Raw genomic sequence first — 19,810 nt, forward strand, 5'->3', positions numbered from 1 at the left:
GGAATCACCTCTTAGAGTTGATTCTCGGTATAGTTCATTACATCCTGTATAAAACTCTAATAATACAAGTAACGGCTGTTCCTCTGACGAAAAGATAAAAAGTAAATATTACAAGTAATGTCTGTTCCTTCGGCGAGAAAAAACCACCGGATCACCGGATCTACCATGGATCACCTGACTGGTAGGATAGAACGTTGTCTACTATGCCACATACTCAGGTGCTTTTTTTTTACTATACACTCTAAACATCCAGTTTGTGATTTTTTTCTGTTGTCTTACCATATAACAGTTTCTCTACTTTCCCTGTTTATCACACTATTCGTGTTATTTGTTGTGGGAATTGAATCTCCAAACGTAATTTACATTATATAATTATACGTATTACATTATATAATTTATTATGTTTATTTACCAGCATCCGCTGCTTTTAAAAATTATTATGGTCAATTACATTAACTGAACCGATTTTCTCGTATCTTCCATCGCGCCAAAAAGCAACAGATACTATCCTGCGAAGAACATGTGACAAGCTATACCTATCAGGCTCTGAGTGTCATTACTTCTTTCTACAACCTTTCCCTTGGTTCGTATCAACTTCGTGTCCCTTCGTGTGCTACGAAGAAAGCCGAAGGATCGCGCCGACACAGTGTCTCTTCAAGCTATCGAGTCACAGTGATTGAATTATATAATTGTATTTTATTTATTTATTTACTAAACAAATTTCAGATACAGCAAAAATACCATTATTTTTGTAAAATGTTTAATATTTTCATGAAGCAGAGATAATTTTCTACTTGGCTTAAGAACTACCCTTACTAATTTTTAATCGACTTCTAATAGTTTACGTTTATTATTTCTGTCTATTTCCTACATATTACTTGTAGGAACTATGGGGAGTAAATGTTTTATTTAATTACTGTTTTATAAAAGTTTAGTCATATCTTAATTAAATTCCACTATTTTCAAGTTTCTCATTTCGGTTTTGAAAATGATTATAAATGAAGCTTCCGCTTTTTATAAAATTCTTGTCAATTTTAATGTTTTTAAAGACATAATTTTAAATTATAAATTGTTTTTCTGTTTATTTCCAAGAAGAAATGTTACATTTTCTATCAGAAGAAAGAGAGATTTCTATTTATGTTATTTCTAAAGGCATGTGATAACAATTTTGGACATAAGTGAAAATTTTACATTCGTTGGAAATCTCACATCTTTACTCATACGAAGTAAAGTTTTCCTGTGAAATTTACAGGTTGAAACGTGGAAGTTACGTACGTCCAGGAAACACATATTTCGAAGAATTGAAATTTTGACCCCTCATCCTGCACCATCCCCGCGAATAGAAGCTTTGTGGCAGTTTTTCACAGACACAGATCTGGAAATAATTGTATGCATATAATTGGTATATAAAAAGAAAATAAACTTGAACTACAGTCTCATTTGCAAACGAAAAAGAGAGAGAGAAGAAATAAATGTTACTATTAAAACAAATCTCCCAGCGTGATCTTAAAACTTGCGAAAAGTCCACTAGAGGCATTATTCCACCTGGCTGCAATTGGTGCAGGAAGCGAACTTCGCAGAACAATCTCCCAGTCCTCCTTGAAGTCCAGATAATGGGACGTAGCACACTATAAAAGAAGGTTGATTTGGACTTGAAACGGTTCTTCGATCACTTCAACTACTGTGCTCAAAAAGCAGGTGCGCAGCAGCCACAGAGGCCGAAACAGAAAGAACATACCAATAGCTTACAAATCACCTCAATGAATTCATATTCCAATCCCTGTTGTTCGCAGTAAAGGGTGTACAAATCGAGTAGATACTAGTACCGAATTTTCGGGAATCTCATTTCTGATACTTCTATCCCCTTGAGACTTCTCTTCAATTGGGGTACCAGATATCTCAGATCAATTTCAAACCTGCGAACTAATGAAGGTGTTCTTGTCTGAAACTACGCTGCCCGTCATGAATTAAGCAACAAAGACAAAATTTGTAATAAAAATAAATGACGAGGTAGGGGATGATGAAATGCAGGGAGATTGGATGTCATAATATAACGAGCATAGACGATGATTAGGGAAAGATTATGTGGAAGAACTTTCAATTATGCTGTCTTGACACGACTTCTTAAAGTATTAGATACGGGCAAGGACTGCATGAACTCACGGACTTGTTGGCTGACAGTGTGTGTAGAGTGCAGAGGCAAGTCTAGTGGAGTGAAACACGCGAATATGACAACGAGGCATCATTTGCCGAATGAATTACCCTACCGTACCATAGCTCGATTGGAAGCAGAGCAGCATCAGGCCGGCGTGGCCCGGTGGCTCACTATCGATCGAGCTGTGTTCACCAGGTTATGGAGCAAGTTTCAAAGGAAGCAAATTGCTCCGATACGTTGCAGTGTTGGTCGTGTGACATCAGAAAGGATGATCGAAATATCCGTTTGTCAACAATGTCCCTTGTGAACAATGCACCCAGACACCAAATGCACTGGTACAAACACTAATTGCCGGCATAAGACAACGTTGTGAATCCTGTATTGCTATGCACGGTGAGTATATACCTTATTGGTGTCAGTAAACTTCTTTTTTGTGGCTTCAGTGTTTTTGAGTTTGAGTGCCACCTACGTCGAATATCATTTTTTCTCCACGAGCGTATTTTCGTTTGGTAATTTTCCTTGCTGTATGGCGTAAAATAATAGTTTGTTCACCACCATGCGTTTCCTTTCCTTACACTCCTGAGTATCCATTTGTTCCTTAATTTATGACGGTCAGTCTAATAGAGTCTTATTCAAACCCGTCAGCTGCAAGGAAGAGACGGAAAAGGAGTTGCCGTACTAGCATTTCTTGTGCAAAAGAGCTATACAGACATAGAAAGTTATTCTTCACTCGAAATCCTTTCTAAGTGAAATAGTGTAGTTTTCGAAGTAATGATCCCATACTGTTTGATAAGATCACAGATAGTACGTCATAACTATTTTGGTGGATTGGCACCGAGTAACAGCGGAGCCAAAGGTCTATACTACATACACCTAGTTTTTGTAACAAAACTTGTGGGATTACGCCGCATAAAAGCTGCAAAAAAAAATCCCTATACACATATGTTGTTAGTATAGTACTATATGTACTATATCTTGTTGAGAACCAAAATTTTTCATTTGTTTTATTCCAAAAATGCGAATTGGGTCATACATTAGCTTCAGTAATTTCCATTTATCTCACGTCAGAGCATGTAAAACTATATATAATCATTAAAAACGTTGCTCTTTTTATTTCATGCATTTCTTTTTCCTATATTGGCTTGCTTCTCTGGATCATAATTGTTTTCAAATAAAAATTATAATGTGTACATACTTGAAAAAGTCAATAGAATAAGTTATTGTCTATTTGAATTCCAAATACATATCGTTCTTTTCATATTGTGATAAGTAGACATTAGCATTGTCAGTTTCAGAAAACATACAGTTCCCAACTGTGTAAACCATGTATTGTACCAACTGGTTAATATGTAACTATTCTTCATATTTACAATGTTTGTATCAAAATAATGTTTTGCCCTTCTATTGTTTCAGCCTTACGTGAATTAAACATTTACACAGCTTTACACTTCAATTATTAACACATACGTTATTTAAGGACGAGAATTCAGCGTTCGAGCTCATCTTCAAATAGGATTTTTATATATATTGGTGAAAAAATACCTGAATACAACAAATTTTTCAGGTAAAGTATTAATGAGAATTTTTCATTACATACTGAGAATTAAATAAGGTATTATTTTACAACTAGAATAACTCAATTCAAGTTATTGCAAAATATCCATTTTGATGTGTCGTTCACATACGGATTAACTATTGCACCACTTTCTTTTAGAACTGAAGCATTTTGTAGATAGAAGACAGTTGTGCTATTCAATTAATATTTCCTCATCATTCACATATGTCATTTCGAAATATCATTCAGCAATTTATTTCTTATTATATCTTATAGCATAAACCAAGACACGAAAATACCCGACATCAAAGTTAAAGTATCAAATCTTTTTTTCTTTTAACAGTTTTCACAAATAAAATGTCGTATAGATATTATCAGTTTTCTCAAAATATAATAAACGTAAATTTCAATGTGTAGTCTTCAATTATTAAAAGGGTTAATGAGATAACTGTTAATTACAATGCAGAATTAGACTTATATTTACTTGTAGTATTCACAAGAAGAAGCAAAATCGCACTAATTTCTTCAAGTATACCGTGTAAAACATTTTCTCACATTCCACTATCTCATTTCATGCAGTTTTGAAAACATTTCCCTCTATTTCTAGTCCTTGAAGGATGTCGTACGAGTAATCAGACATCTTACTCCTTTCGGCAATTAAACAAAATATTATTCATTAGAAAGCACGTAATTTATCTGCCAACAGATTACTAATATACGACATTTTTAAATAGTTAATTTCAATTGTTTATCAATTAATAAAAATAACCTACTAGAGCCCTGAAATTAGAAACCAAAGGCGACGAGATTGAAATTCTGCCGTAGATATTTGAATGGATAAATACAAGTTTAAACAGCGTAGCTAAGAAATATCATATCAAAATATACGAAGATGCTCCTGATAGTATTGTTTTGTTTTCAAATATTTTGTTTTAAATACACTTGATAAATATGAAATTTAATTATATTTTTTCTTTCAATTTCCCTCACAGTTAATCAATACATAATTACTTCTACCTTATATATATGCAATTCAAAACCGTCATTTCAGGCTTCGTTTGAGTGTGCCGAGAGCATCATCGGCATAAGACTTTCACGTTTTGTACCAGTACGTTAGTAGTCAATCGATTAAAGTATATGTATTCCTTACCTCTTGGGAAGCAGTTGCCCCCTCCTGCCCTCCCTAAATGACATCCATGATGCAAGTTTGTTTCAACTCACTTACTTACATTTTCTTTAATGTTATTGCCCGTAAGGGATCTAATATGCATGTCAGTAAGTAATACATATGTATTAATTAACCTTATAATACATAATTTCAAAAGAGATAAGTCCAAGAATATAATTATTAATTATACTTTAGAGTTGCACAATAATAAATAAGACAAATTACAGAAAATATGAATTAACATGAAGCCACATACCAAGAAACATTTTCTATTGGACTCTCCAATGAAGTAATACATTAGCAAAAATCCTCAGAATATAGTTTACCCTAGTTTAACGTTCTTCTTGAAATATATATACATATAGGCTGTACGATAAGTCTAGGACGGTTCAAAAGCGGTATCCTCTTTATGGTAGAAGGAGTTAGAAAATTTTCAAGGGCGCTGATATAATGCCAAATATATCAACGCAGAAGTATATTTGTGTCGGGTCTAAATACTATACATAAAGTGAACTGCGATAAATGAAACGATAAAAAGGAGTGGTTACTCCTTTATGCGCACCCATAAAAACAGATGGAACATTCAGACATATTCCCTTCAGTGGTAATCCTTTAGTTCAACGACTTCTCCGCTTCTATCGATACATCATTGGATTAGTCTAGATCGACTTTCTTGTGTAATATTTTCACCCGACAGTGTTGCCATTTCCCTTAACAAGATACTGGATATTATACCAGTGATTTCGTCATTTTCTGAGGGTCTCCCACGGTAAATATGTTACTCCTTCAGATCCTTGTCCATAAGACACTATTCCCTAATTTCATTCATTAGCTCATTAAGTTTGTCGATCCATTATCCTAAAAATATGTATATACGGTAGTTACGCCTAATATCATTGTACCACTTATTTTCAATGGTTCGTGTAAATTTGAGTGTAAGATGATTTTGTATAACATCACGTCGTTATATAACTGCAGTTCTAGTTAGTATGACCTTCGTATTTCTTTTACCACGATTAGCTCCTTCGTGGATAAGCAGTTAGCGTACGCACCTTTGGGTGTGGGAGACCCGGATTCCATTTTCGGAGGCTCCTCATGTAGATCGTATTCCACGTGAATCAGTAGATCAAATCTCATTTAGTCTCGCTGTAGAAAGGGATATTAAACTCAAAGTCAAGTCAACTCTTTTACCGCGGCCGAATTGCTTTATGTATCATGTGTTGTGTCAAGAGTGGAAACGAGATGAATCGAAGAAAGCGGTAATGAGCTCCTTTTATTTTGATTTTATCAAGTTGAATGCTGTGAGAGTTTTATACTCTCGCCTGCCTATTACTAAAATTGTGAAACAATTGCATGAAACTTTACTATGTTAACGGGAGTGACGAATAGAATATGTGAATAGTTTATATCTTCCTAATTTGGTCATGTATGACTGCAATTGGTATTTATAATAGATTGTATTTCATGTTAAGCATATATTTTATTCTGGTTGTATACACAAGTTTGTTTCGAATACGTGAATACTTTCCAAAGGATATAATACGGTTGAAGTCTGTTATACTGTGCATAACGTCCAATGAGCACAGCTATTAATTAGCGAACATTGCTTTACTTATTATGCATATTCAATAGTTAATTAAACACACTGGAAACAGGAGCAAAATTTATTGAATGATTTTGTATGTGTCAACTATAAGTACCAATGATTTGTTTAGTACTATGTATATCTTCATACGTAGTAATTACATTATTTTATTACGTTGCAAATTAGCAATGTGCTGGTAAAGAACTAAACACATTGTAATACCCAGATAAAGTATGGAAAAGTATCGATATTTTTAAGGTGCTTCTCGAATGACTTGGTCCAACGAAATAAACAGAAAGGTTCGGAAAAAATACAATTGGACAATCAAAGAATTCTTATTATTACTTCTTTATTTATAATAGGTTTCATATACAGTACTAGGCCATTTTACACTGAAACGTTTTAACGATTATGTAACGTAACAATAGAATAACAATTTGAAATCAAGACGGCACATTACAATGGCAACTTACAAAGATCTGAAGGTATGCTCATTTGAAAAACGTCTACAATTTCTGGTATCTGATTATACGTGCTTACAAATCGTTTTGAAAGAGACCTTTGGACAATATTAACTCTTACAGCTTGAGTGTGAAAGAGATCACTAGACCGGTTCTAGCGGGTACGGAAAAATTGATCTAACTTAGTAACTCCTCACATGATATATGGCCATTTACAATTTTTTGCCAAAAATATTAAATCAGAAATTTTGTTTCTCAGTAGGGGAGGTTTGATATTGAGAAAGGTTAAAACATCATTTTTTGGAAGTGTTCGGAGGTGAGGTACTCGGTAGGATACAATGGCTAAAAAGAATTAAATTACAGAATATAATTTTTTTCAGATGAGTAGGGCAGGCCATAGACCAGATAGGAGAACAGTACTCAATAGTGGGAGCAACATATTACTTATAGAACAAGCTTAAGGAATTAGGATTTTTTATGTCCGTGAAGCGATAAAGGAGTCCTAGTTTTCTCATAGCAGTACAAGATATTGTGCTTATATGATCCGCAAAAGTAAGCTTACTGTCAATAATAACACCAAGATCCCTGAACGAGGTAACAGGATTTATGTTCTGATGACCAATTTTGTAGATGTGGTTTATAGGTTCCTTTTTTAGAGAAATCGTACGAAAAGCGCATTTTTCGATGTTTAAACTAAGTTTCCAAGAGTTACACTAGTTGAGAAGAATAGAAGGATCATGCTGAAGAGCAAGAGCATCGTACTCTGATTTAATTTGTATTTAGAGTTTGCAATCATCCGCAATAGAAGAATATTGGTAGAGCTGTTTGTGAACGAAGAAGACTGATCGTCCATGTATAATAAAAATAGAAGTGAACCCAGAACACTGCCTTGCAGAACTCCAGAAGTTACTAGAATAAAGCCAGAAAAGTAACCTGAAACTGGAACTCGTTGTGTCCTATTACTGAAATGTGTTTCTAGAAGATTAAGTAATTTACCATGTATATTGAATTTAGAACTGAGTTTGTATAAAAGAAAATGGTGTTGAAGAGAATCGAAAGCCTTAGACAGGTCCAAATTCAAAAAGTCGAGTTGAGAATTTTCTGAGAAGCTGTCCACAGCTTCGGACAGAAGAACTGACAAATTAGTATGACAAGATTTTCGTGACAAAATGCCGTGTTGTGGGGAATTTTTTGATTATCTTCTCCTGTTTTTAACCTGTTTTTGATTATCTTTTCACAAACAAGTGAGAGTGGAGATAATAAGGAAACAGGTCGGTAGGAGGACACATCATTTTTATTTTTACCAGACGTATGAACAGGAGTGATAGTAGGAAGGAAATATAGATTGTATCTGGTCCTAATGGGCGCTGTTGGGGCAACGACCAAAGAAGACAGAGAACTTCAGTCGGTGTGATACTGATAGAAGACAAAGACTCACAACAAGGACAAGGAAGGGTCACGCAGTTGCTCCGCTGAGATCCGAACGAGACAATTGTGTTTGCATTTGATATGTTATATGTAGACGAATTCCAAAGTTATAAGTGCCACCGGGCAGAATATCGTGAGTGAGCAGAATACTTTGAACCGAGTCATTTGTTCAGAAGCAGCTGGGTAAATGGAAAGCTCGGCCAACACGTATCTGATCATTTTCAAGGACAAACTTTTTGGGATAACAAAGTTTGCTCCAGGGTCCCCAGCAGGGTCCCAGACGGCATCGAACTCAAAATTTTCAAATGACAAGTAGGGATAAGTGGCACTTCCTTTGAAAGCTATTGTAAGATGATACAAATGGGGCAAGTCTCGACTCTACGACAGCCCTGTGCAAAATGGCGGCGGGTCAAAATGTAAACAAAAGCAACTGAAAAGTCCATGGCCACCCCTACAAACCGGAAACGGTGAGATAAATGTGAAAACAGGAAAGGAAGTGTGGCATTATTTTCAAAGCATAGCGATTTGTTTTAATAGTCTTTCCCCAGACTCCCAAAGGGTCCCAGGTGAGGTCCAACTAAAAAGTTTCCGATGGCAAGATGGGTTAAGTAGCACATCGTTTGAAAGCTCTTGCTAAATGAAAGAATATGGAGCACGTCTGGACTTTCTACGATAATCCTGTGCAAAATTGCAGCGGGTCAAAAACTAAATTGAAAATCTATTGACACCTTGAATCCAAGATGTCTGCTTAAAACCTATATAGAAAGGATAGGCATACCAAACTGCTGAAGCTAGCAAAACCAAATTTGGCATTAGTGTTGATTAGTAGTTGACGAAAATATGCGAAATGTTCAAAAACACGACATCTTGAGTTCAAAATGCCGGACTAGGTATCGAACGCATGCCCAGCTCAAACCACTGTTGCTGGAGAAACAAAATTGGTATTTACATTCAAAATATATCAAAGAGTATCATCTGTAATCCAATATGGTTGCCAGCGTGAAAAATGAGGTTGCGTATATAAATATGCTTTTTCTCGCAATATTGTGACCAAACCAACAAAGTTTGATGCAGCTCGATGTAGTGAAATGATATACGCATGGTTTGGTATTGCTCGCCAATCTTGTAAATGTGTGTGTTTTTTTTTGTATATTTGGTATTGCTTGAAATATTGAGATCAAACCAATGAATGACATACAAATGTAACCATCACGAGCACGTACAATAGAGCCCCCAACCTGACTGGTGCAGCAAGTCCTTTATGTATGAATTACGTACGAAAAAATTGGAAAAATACCCGACGGTATTCAATTTTTATTTATGAATAGAAGGTCAGAGTTGTGTGTTTGTCTCATATTCGTTATATTCACGTAAATAATAGCGAGGGAATCATGACGAACGTGCATTAGGAACAAAACATATGTGTGTTGTTGCCGAATGAAATAATAATTGAAGCGAATAGAAATCCAATTGTTCTTTAGTCTTCCTATTGTTTCTAAATTCATAATACTACTACTGTCTACTACTACAGTACTACTTGACCCCAATTGTCATTTGAAAATTTTGAGTTCGACCCGCCTGGGACTCTGCGGGGGACCCTGGGGCAAACTTTTTTATCCCAAAAAATTTGTACTTGAAAGTGATGGGATATGTGTTGGCCAGGCTTTCCATTTACCCAACCGTTTCCGACAAATGACTCGGTTCAAATTATAATGCCAGCTTTTGTAGCTTTTACATTACAAAATATGTTGTAACTCACGATATTCTTCCTGGTGGCACGTATAACTTTGGGATTCGTCTAGTTATAACATAGCAAATGCAAACACGATTGTCTCGATCGGATCTCAACGGAGCCATAGCGTGACCCTCCCTTGTCAGAAAAAAAAGGTTGGAGAGGATAGGGGAAGGAAGGAGAGGTGGGAGGGGATGAAGCAAAACTGCTAGCAAAATATTCATTAAATTCTTTCACCGTAAGAGAAAGACAGTGGTTTGGTCAGTGGTGGTTTGATTAATTTAGTGAATCCTGATTTTAAATAAATATATTTTACGTATTAGATATAGATAAGAAGAGATATGCACAGCTATCTTTAGTTGCTATTATTGTTCACGTACACCATTGTACCAGGAGATAAGAAACGATACCAAATCGCTTTCATTCTGTGAAGCAACGTTTCAGGAATAGCGTAACAGACATGAAGACACTTCCAGGAGGGGACATTGATTCGGATCACAATATCCTAGTGGTGGAAGTGCAAACTTGGTTAAAGTCGATTAAGAAAAATAGGAGTAGAAATCGAAAATGGAACTTAGAGCGACCAAGAAACATCGACGATGATGTAAAAGAAGGGACTGGAGAATAATTTTGTACAATGGTAGATATGGTCGACAATATAGAAAATAGCTAGGGAAAAGTTAGATTCTACTTGACACACTCCACAATAACATTGGCAGGATGAAAGGGCACCGAGAAAATCATGGATAACGGAAACAATGCTTAAAAAGATGGAGGAACGCAGAAGGGCGGAAAACACGGACATCAAAGAATACAGAAGGCTGAATAATGAATTGAGAAGAGAAACGGACAAAGCCAAAGAAACGTGTATGGAGAAGATATGTAAAAAAGTAATGGAACTTCAACGAAGCGGCAGATACGATAGATCTGATGTACCAGAAAGCACAACAATTAAGAAGGAAGGCTAACAAAAATATACGAAGTTTTGGCATCGAAGATCGACAAGATAATGTAATCCCTGACTGTCAAAGAATCCTTAGAATTTGGAAGAAATACATAAGAGATCTTTATGATCAGAAGAACAGCCCCACAGATATTGCGATTGAAGCAGAGGAAGAGGTGGATGATGGTGAAAAACGACTCAGTATATTTAAAAGTGAAGTAATACATGCAATCAAAGACGTGCAAAGCAGAAAAGTCACTGGAGACGACGACGTACCAGTAGATTTGATCAAGGGATTAGTAGACAATGCAGAGAAAATACTGACTTTCCTGAATGGAGAACGGCCAAAGAATTGTCTTGATAATACAATAATTTAATTACTAAAAGAAAAAGCAAGTACAGGCGTGCAGCGATTACAGAACCATTAGCCTGATTTCCCACACTGGAAAGATTATTGTACGCATATTGAATAGGAGGTTGGAAAATAAAATAGATGAGAGGTTAGAAGATCAATTTGGAATTCGCAAAGGAAAAGGCACCAGAAATGCTTTTGGATTGATAAGAATTATATCAGAAAGAATGCTTGATGTAAAGGAAGAGTTAGTTGTGTTTGTGTTTCATCGACTGGCGAAAACATTTCCACCAATTAAATTGGAGGAAACTTCTAAAAATACTTACAGAAATTGCAGTCAACTGGAGAGATCGACGAATCATTCAAAACCTGTACATAGAACAACGAGTGAAGTTGTGTTTGTATGAAGCAGAAACCAATACCGTTAAGATTGAAAGAGAAGTCAGACAAGGATGTAGTATGTCGCCCCAATTATTCAACATTTACGGTGAATGTTTAATGGAGGAAGCATTAATGGGAATTGGAGATTCAAGATTGGAGGGCAGATCATTAACAAGATCAGGTATGCAGATGATACGGTTATAATAGCTAAAACCGATGAAGAACTACAGGTGATGATTGACAAACTATTTGACACACGAAAACTATATGGAATGGAATGAACATCGTAAAGTCGAAAGCAGTGACGACGCCAGATTTAAGTTCTTAGGGGGAAAGGAGGGGGAGATACATTTTCGAGGGGCTGCTATTTACATACCAAAAATGACATATTTGTTACGTTTGACTTATTTTACATTACATTGTGTATTTCGTTGCTGTTTTTATATTAGACCTATATGATTATAAATTAAACTTATCTCAAGTAAAATTTGTAACTAACAAATAAGTAACGTCTGCACATGAAATATTTTTTCAATGAAACTTTTGAAGCCTAAACATAAATTGAATTACTTCGCGTCTGCTAAAGTAACACATTCGTCTAGTAGTATATGATACGTAGATCTCTCTGTCTTTCTTTCTTTCTCTCTCTCTCTCTCTCTCTCTCTACACATACATACATACATAGAGAGAGAGATAATTTACGAGGAGCTGCTGAAAATGTCCTAGTTCAATCCAGAAGGAGTGTAGGTACTAGGTAGGAAAATGAAACCGTAGTTTAGAAAAACATATCTCTGTATGTACAAATACAAATTTTCATAATAATGAAATTCTTATTGTTTGTCAGGCCTCTGAAGTGATTATGTGTGCCCAAACAGCGAATTTCACGAACATCAGATTCTAACTGTTATAACATTTTTGTTCCAGCAAGGAAAGTCACCGAAGTAAATAAAGTAGGAAATCAGTGAAACATCACGGGACTCTCCTCCGTTATATACAGTGGTGAAGATGTAAGTGGCTTAGTATAAACGTGGCGATTTCTCAACAAATTATGCTTTACATCCAAGGTGATTAAAAGCAATGAATCTTCCCGAAATCATGGATGCAATTTCTGACATTATTTTTGAAAATTGCAGCATTTCAGCCAGTGGTGGATATAGCCCGGTGCCGGAGGGCCTAGGCCACCCCAGTTTTTGAATGACAAAAATAATTTAAGATATTATTTACATAGTTTTTAAAATGTATAGTAAACTCACGATATACTTAGTATAGGCTGAGGTCTGGCTGCAGCCTGCTTTCTCAGTTTTTACCTTGTCAGCAAAACTTGTGTCAGGGATACTGGGCATTTCTTTGGAACTCGTCGATAGCATAATTCAGAATGGCATAGGTGTGCGCCAATTCTAGGCATAATGGGTTCACAAAATGTCTGTCAGGAGAATAAAAGAGTGACGGCATTAAGAGAATTCTTCCAATTTGACCGTAATGCTGATCAATTTCGCTCACAAATAGTAACCATAGACGAAACATGGTTGTACCACTATAATTCTGAATCGAAACAACAGTCAATGGAGTAATAACACTCATTTCTCCATCACCTCAAAAAGTTCAAGTACAGAAGTAGGTTGAAAAACTGTTTGCAATGTTCTTCTGGGATAAGTGTGGAGTCGTACTCATAGACTACCTCTTCAACGGTCAGATATTTAATCCAGAATCTCTACGTTACTTACAAAACTGGAAGAAGAATTCAAAGTTCAACGCCGCGGAAAATGAAAAGGAAGGAATTCTGTTCCTTCAGGATAATAACCTGTCCATCAAGCCCCTGCGAACACAACTGACATTGCATAATCTAGGATTTCAATGTCTAGATAATCATTCTTACTCCGCAGATTTAGCTCCTTCTAACTATTACGTGTACTTATATCCCAAACTTAAATAGCACTTGAAAGGACGCCATTTTAGATCTGATAGAGGTAGTGCTACGAACAGTGGTTCGAGGAAATCTTCAGATTTTTTAACTTTTCTGCAAAAACTGGAGCACTGCACAATGTAGTATATTGACTCTCTGGGGAAGTGTAGAAGTACAACTTCACCATTCCACGTGCACTCCTTCTGGGTTGGGCTACGAATTTTTCAGCGGTTCCTAGTCAATATGGTAAACGTCACGCCAATACTTTGAAACAAAATAAGTAAGGGAGCACTAGTATATACTAATTACTAACCAAAGATCAGCACTCTGACAATACGTGTCATTGGGAATCAATTTAATTCCATAAATTTATTATTATCATTTGCAGGAAGGGAAAACAACTCTTTTTATCCCCTACAAAAAATTAAACCCTGGTAATTGCAAACTAAGCTGTTATAAGAGCATCCTCTGAATATTGAAAGCCGAGAATGTTTCAGAAAAAAGAAGTATAGAACCTGTAAATAAAACAAAATATGAAACTGAAAACTTCAAACCTGGATAAATACAAACAAGATACGTAACTGGTTTTACCTTTCTATTGTTTCCAATCGAAGTTGATCCAATGAGAAGAAAACAAGTCGATCAAATCTACTATTGTTCGCTAGGCACACTAATTAAAAATTATAAAAAAGAAGTATAACTAAAAATTACCTGAAAAGGCGGTAAATTAGAAAACAGAAATATGGGTGCATACCCAGACGCTCAAAGAAGTAAGCTTGAGGACTGATCTGCCACATAGTAAAAGCATGGAAAGTATACTACAATTTGACAATGAGATTGCTTATGACATTGATATAAAATACTACACGTAGAATGTTTAAAGATTGTAGGAGTCTGTGGGGCAGTCTAGGTGGCAGTCAGCGGGACAGAAGTAGCAACTAGGGGGGGCACTAGCGCCCCTTGCCTCCCCTCTGGTGTCGTCACTGGTCGAAAGTCATGAGAATACTTCCATGAGAATACTCGTGGAAACATGCCATTATGGATCAGAGTAGAACAAAGAGAGCTTGAAGAGTTCGATAATTTCAAATATCTGGGGAGTATTTTGACGAGAAATGCTTACTGCACCAAAGAGATCAGGTACGCAATTCCCATGGCTAAAGAGGCATTCAACAACAAAAGATCACTCTTAACTAGCAGGCTCAATATTGGACTTAAGAAGAAATCGGTCAAGTCCCATATATGGAGCATTGGAATTCTATGGTTCAGAGACTTGCATATTACGGAAGTTAGAGAAGAAATATTTGGAGAGCTTCGAAATGTGGTGTTAGAGGTAAATGTAAAAGATAAAATGGACAGAGAGAGTAACAAACTTTGATGTTTTAAACCAGAGAGGAGAGAAGATGACACTTCTATGAAGTATCCTTGATAGGAAAGCCAATTAGATTGGACACATCTTGCGAAGAAATTGTCTTCTTCACACCGCCATAGAAGGAAAGATGGAAGGGAAGCGAGGTATAGGAAGAGGAAGAACACAGCTGGTGTGATTGAAAAATGGAAGAAAATATTGGAAGTTAAGAGATGAAGCTGAAAATCGAGAAACATGGAAGAAATATTTCCAGGGCCAAATCGAAAAAATTAAAAAATAACTCTCATTATTCCTTGACCTGCCGAAAGGCATGCTTAATAATAGTAATACACCATTGTTATATTGTTCTCATTATACAGTAATAAATTATTTGGTAAGAACATCATTTTTTTAAAAAAAATATAATAAGTAAAGGTCTCCTATTATTGTTTAATATATTTCATATTCAGAAATCATGGAACCTGAAAATGTATTCAGTAATATTATCAGATAAATTTTATCACAAATCAATAGAAAATGGTGGAATTGTCGTTACTATATGCAGGAAAAGTATATATGAAGACTTTCAACGAAGCGGAAACGATATCATAATTCTTAAATGCTTCTTTACTACTGTCCTTGAAGTAATATTAGAGCTTACTGAATACCCTCCCACTCGAACCCATCTATTGTTTTAATCATGTCTTAACCAATCCTAGCTAATAGGTATCTCACAGTAGTAAGAGAGATCTTAATGCATTTTTGAGTGCATAGCAAATGATTTTCCCCATATTTGAGAGAATCTAATGCATTGCTTCCTTATACGTTCGACGGATATTGGTCACATGATAAAGGGATCTGATTTCTGTATGAGAAGTGTGTCGATATCGCAGTCATAACATCCAAACGTGAATCGTATGCTGCAACCAACAGATGTTCGTGTTCATACGGTCATTAAAGGACACTGGAAGAAGTTACAGAGATACTTTATTTTCAGGCCAGTCCGAAAGGTAACGTTAAGAATATAGAATTGCCACTTGTAATAAAAGTTATGAAGCTAAAAGCTACTCTCGAAAGCATTTAAAATATTTTCGAGTGTTTGATCTTTCCTTCTTGATCTAAAGGCTGTAGATTAAAATAAGAGCCTGAAACAATATGTGAATGAAATGGAAATAGACAATATTAATCAACAGATAAGTGGTATAAGCCTACTCCGAATACGAAAAGGAGTGTGATGTGAAATTATTATTTTCTTTTTCTACAACAAGTAAATCCAACACCAGAAATGCTAGAAAGTTCATACAAGTCCAACTGTCAAAATTAGACGTGTGCTAAGTGTGAATAACTACTTAAATAAAATCAAAATACCACTTGTTTCAAGTAAAAAAAAATGTGTAGATAAATTGCGAAGTGGAAACAATAACAGAGCGTCTTCTGCCTTAATGATTGTATTTCAACAGAATAGTTTTCGTACAAGATATACTTCGGTATGCGGGACAGTTATTCAGTTACTTTACATATCTTTTGAAAACATACACTTTAGTAAACATTTCTAAATATATACACATGCTACAGTTTATTTAACACAAAAATGATGATAAACCATCTTTAATTAATTTATTTTGACCTTGCTTTGTTACATATCAAGACAATCCGATTTACATTATTCGGTAATTAAACATTATAGAAACTTGTTTAAAATAGACCAAAATTTAGTGACATTTCAACTCTAATCATTTATGAAAATATAATTTATTGGAATATAATTAAAATTATTTAATAGTTTTATTTATGTTTAAACAAATAAATAAATAATCGTAGCAATCATGCTACTATTTATATTGTCAGGGACATTGTGAAGGTATTCTGCCGTCACAACGAAGTGTTTATAACAATAGCAATAATAATTATAAATGTTGGGCACGACAGGTTGGACTTAAATTTTGCAAAATTGATAAATATTATTTACTTCAAATTATGGACAGAAATGATCAGATTAATATTGAAGTTATATTTTAGTTTCCACTTGCTTCCAGTGCGACAGAGTTGATTTATATTGCAGAGAAAGAAGAATTTGTATTTTCTCTTAACTGGTTGTTGTGTATGTATTTCTCAGTCAATAATATTGTACATTGTTTCCTTTGTTCACGCGTTAGCAATCACCTAATATAACGTTAATCTACATAACTTGGATTTTCATCAACCACATAGAGATCCATTGAACTGTAAGCCGAATAACCAAAGAGACCAAACAAAATCGACTGAATGATGTGGAGACAAGAGAGTTAAAGACTAGATTTGCTACGACAGGATATAGTCTTGCCGTCCACGATTTAGAGTTTAGAACTCCCAATCTTACCCCTGTCAAGAAGGGGTAATATCTGTTTCTTACGTAGTTGAATGTCTTACAAGGATGTGTCAAAACTGGGGAGAGTGTTCGTATTTCGATAAAGTTCATCGTCGATGAAACGCCAGTTTTTCTATATATCAGTGTTTGACTTCTATTCGAGTCTTCTGACGAACAACTATGTAGACGAGATGTGTCAAAGGGAGAATAATAACCCATCAGATGAGTCATTATTTAAGGACTGCCGAGAACGCCATGCAAGTGCCGAGAGGATTAATCCTATCCTATCCTTACTTTGTCTTTCTCTTTATCGCTCCTAAACGTCACATTGTGCTTATAATTTAAGTGTTCTGTTTCACTTACAAAGCAACCCAGGTCTCCATTTCACAACTTTTGCTCTACCAATTTTAGTTTACAAAACTCCTGGAACAGCTCGTCAGTTCTAGTCCCCAAAATTGGTAATTTGAGCTACCCGAACTGACTACTGTACTGCACAGTAACTGCGAGTTTCGGAGTAAAACGAGTTTTAAAAATGTCTATGTATTGTGATAAGAACTGACATTTTACGCACAAATTTATATTTCAAGTTGTAAAATCTATATTATTAATAAATTATTATTATTATATTTGCTGGAAATAAAGCACATATTTTACTTTTGGTCAGGACAGTGTCAGTAATTAGATTCAAGTAGGTAACAACTCATGATGAAAACAATAAACACGATATGAAAGTTATAAATATAATAGTTTGTGCTCTGCAATATGAATTTTCTTTCATGTATGAGAATAACACATTTAAAACCTCGTTTTCATTTAATATTTTGCTCTACAAGAGTTTTTTCAATCTAATCTTTTAAATTGTTCCAAATCAGAACCGAAAATCTCATGAGAAACTTGCTACAATTACATAATATTAAACGGTAACTCAAGTTTCTTTATAGAATAGTTAACAGTATATAATATGAGAAAAAGACACCAATAAAAATTTGTAAGTTTTGACCGGCTGACACGATTTAATAAGTTAATTTGAATGTGAGTAATTGAGGTATCATTATGATGTTATCTTCAAGTCCATTATCTTTAATACAGGTTCACTTTTTTGATAGGAAGAAGTCATGTTAAACATTATTTTGGAATGACCCAAATTATAAGGACGCTTTTGGCCATGGCCGTACGCAAGGGGGCCCTCACGTATACATCTGTTCGCATAGAATTAGTTCTACTTTAGTGGTAGTATGTGATAATAATAATAGTAATAATAATAATAATAATAATAAGTTATATTTGTAATAATAATGATTATTATTACTAACTCAAGGGATTCAGGCTGGAATCCCCGCCTTTCCGCCCGGGCCAGTCCGCTCATGGCACTCAGAACTTCATTTTGGCCGCACTCCTTCGATTCATCTCGAAGAATCAAGAGGGGCCAAAACGAATTATTGCCAGTCATGCGCATGCGGTTATTGTTATATATTATTTTTTACAGACGACTTGTTTCTAAAGTCAGCTCCGTGGGTCAAGAGTAACCCCTGCCTCTACATCTTGAAGTCAAAGATCTTGAGATGAGTACGTATAATTCTATGAATTTGGATGGCGACTGTCCCCGATCATTAGAAAGTGAATATGGGAGAACAATGAAATAAGCTAAATAGATTCCCGTAATTTAATTACAAAATTACAAGGCAAACGCATTTTACCTGATCCCAAACAGATAGCGACGAATATAGAGGATAAGAGGAGCACACTGATGGGCCAAATTATAAAGACCTTCACTATTTATCCCTGTATGAGCAACGTTTCCTTCATTGGCTCCCTGGCGAAGTCGGAAGAACACGAGCCTACGGATCATAAGATTGGTGGTTCACGCTCACCGTAGGATATTTTTTTAGTGTTTCTTAGACTCAAATAAGACACTGTTCTGACCAGAGCAGAATGAAATATATTAAAAACTATACTTACAATGTGTTACAGCTTCAAGGACCTAACGTCCTTTTCATCAGACACACCGTTAGGTCCTTGAAACTGTAACAAATTGTAAGTATAGTTTTTAATATATTTCATTCTGCTCTGGTCAGAACAGTGTTTTATTTGTTACTCTACTTATCCAGAGCCATGGAGTTTGTTCTTAGACTCACTTTAATGTAAACAAATCGCACATGCAAGGACGCAGATCCTGGGGGGCCGAAGGGTCCCGGGCCGCCCATAGCTCATGTCGGCCCCCCTAGTTTATTTGTGAATATACAATATTTGGCATAATTTGAGTGCATTTTGTCTTAAAATCTTCATATATATATATATATATATATATATAGTATTAGGTTGGTCTTTAATTTTCCACTTCCAAATTTATTTGGACGAAGCCCCCAGAATGGTTCCGTATGGGACTAAATTAAGCCAGGAGAAAAATTAAATCCATTGAATAATATTAAATGGTGGCTCAAGCGACATAAATTTT

The 19,810-nt window shown here is 35.4% G+C and overlaps 1 long non-coding RNA gene across 1 annotated transcript in view; it reads left to right on the forward strand.

Moving 5' to 3' along the window:
• The window catches only part of LOC145670610 (uncharacterized), a 105,289-nt gene that overhangs the window by 54,671 nt on the left and 30,808 nt on the right, over nucleotides 1-19,810 (forward strand). Inside the window, exon 2 of the long non-coding RNA XR_014128358.1 lies at nucleotides 3,569-3,719. This is a non-coding gene — a long non-coding RNA (uncharacterized LOC145670610). The remainder of the gene's footprint in view (nucleotides 1-3,568; nucleotides 3,720-19,810) is intronic.

The sequence above is a fragment of the Thermobia domestica genome, chromosome 14 (assembly GCF_964235325.1).
Source record: "Thermobia domestica chromosome 14, izTheDome1.hap1.1, whole genome shotgun sequence".
Taxonomy (NCBI): Eukaryota; Metazoa; Arthropoda; class Insecta; order Zygentoma; family Lepismatidae; genus Thermobia; species Thermobia domestica.